This window comes from Macrobrachium nipponense, chromosome 31 (assembly GCF_015104395.2).
Source record: "Macrobrachium nipponense isolate FS-2020 chromosome 31, ASM1510439v2, whole genome shotgun sequence".
In the NCBI taxonomy this organism is placed as follows: Eukaryota; Metazoa; Arthropoda; class Malacostraca; order Decapoda; family Palaemonidae; genus Macrobrachium; species Macrobrachium nipponense.
In genome coordinates, this window is record NC_061093.1 from 51084424 (window position 1) to 51086569 (window position 2146).

Below are 2146 nucleotides of genomic sequence, written 5' to 3' on the forward strand. Positions count from 1 at the left end.
GTCAGGACCTAGTTGTAGAATATTGCTGTTTAGCCGTATGTCATCTGTAGAAATGAATCTTTCTCCATGTCGAATTCTTCGCTAAATTGATTCATTTTTAATCCATACTATCTACAAACAATCTTGTCTATCATGAATTATTGTAAGAGAGAGAGAGAGAGAGAGAGAGAGAGAGAGAGACTTTTCCGAGGTTCGTTCTTTTATTCTTTTCTTTGAGAAACATCTTCCTGCCTAGTCTATTTTCGCTAAATTGATATATAATCTATTCTATCTCCAAATAATCTTTTCTGTCATGAAACTATTGTACAAAGAGAGAGAGAGAGAGATTTGAGAGAGAGAGAGAGAGAGAGAGAGAGAGAGAGAGATTTTTCGACCGGTTTAGTCTTCTTTTATTCTTTTCTTTTAGAGATACGTCTTCCTGCATAGTCCTTGCGCCAGTTGCATGTATGTACGTACGTCGTATGTATGTATGCATTATTTAATGCATTATATTAACCTTTGACCTTACAGCATATTCATCTCATTAAGGCGAACCCTCAGCAGCAACAAACTGACTCGTGCAACAACCATCTCCAATTTACAATATTTTTTTTTACAAGTCTGCTCCACTTTCAACCCGCATTTCGTAAGCGACATTCTCTCTCTCTCTCTCTCTCTCTCTCTCTCTCTCTCTCTCTCTCTCTCTCTCTCTCTCTCTCTCAAAATAGTTAAATTCTTAACTAAGCTGAAAGCAAGCTAAAAGGAAAACATGATAACCCATAAAAATAGTCAGCATTGTAAGTATGTTTTTTAAAGCTTGTTTTTTTAGGAAATGCAACCCACCAGGAAATGAATAACGAATCTTAATTGATTTAGTTATAAAATCTGAAGCATGTTTGGCAAGTAGAATTAATGTTCAAATTCGTGAAATCGTATGAAAGGCTGTAAATAAGAAGAAATTGTGTGTAGCCAGAAGTTTCTAAGAGACATTAGGTAAACAGACTGAAGCAATCCTCAGAGAATCTTTTATTCTAAAACGGTCCCGTCCATTTAGAGTCTGCGTTTAGGAAGGAGAGTAGCTCTCTGGGCAAGATGCATATTTAATCTTCTGGCAATAAAAATCCTTTATGGCCTTATAAGAGGAAAGGGGTACCAGTAGATTTAGTGCGGGAAATCATCTGGGTTAGATCGTAAAACTGGCTCTAGCAGAGCAGTACTAAATCTTTATGCCGCAGTGTTATGTCTCCTTCAAGAGCCGAGCTAAAAAGAGCTGGAAAAATTTCTCAACACATTCACACACCCTTTCTCTTTTATAGTAAGCAGCAATCCACATTGAATGATATACTGAGCAGTTATAGGCACAGACAAAAGATGTAAAAGTTGAATGATAAGTACCAAATATGCAATGAAAATATATGAATAATTTTATTTACCAGCTATGAAAAGCAAAACAAAAAAACAAAAAATTTTAATTACGTGGAGAGTTGCTTAGCCTTAACGCATTATAAGATGCTGAGCTTTTTTAAATTGTTCCGAATTTTTTGTTGTAAGCGGATCTAATCACAAAACAGAGCTACTAAAGCTTTGAGAGGCAATAATTCTACAGTTTGGAAGAACATCCGGCAGTCGAGTTTCTTCACAGTATCTAAATCTGGTGTTCACATAAGCTCGATCCATTTAGCAGATTTGTAAATCTGAAGGATTGTGAAATATTTGGACCTTTCACTGTTTTTTTTTTTAATTTCTAATGGCGGTGGGTGCTTGTGGTTAATTGAAAAAGTCATGGCAACTTGAGGATAGTTTAGGACTGCAGAGAGAGATTTTGTAATTACTTAAGCATTATTGCAGTTAGTGATAATGGGAATCCATCATCCTGAACTATGGTATTGAAGGGTTTTTAGGGGGGGGGGGTTGGGGGGTGGGGGCGACCACCGATTTTTTTTTTTAAGTAAAATTTTTTTTTAAGAAATTAGTTTAACGTCATCCATAATGCACCTGTATGAAAAATTCTTACACGGAAGTATCGATGCTTTACATTTCTGATTTGTTGTTGAATATAATTATTTACCATTGATTTATAGCGTTTTAATTTAGCCATGATTGAAATATCGGTAATGTAAAGAAAAAACTTTGTTCATTAGGAATAACGAAATTACTCATCAGTTCC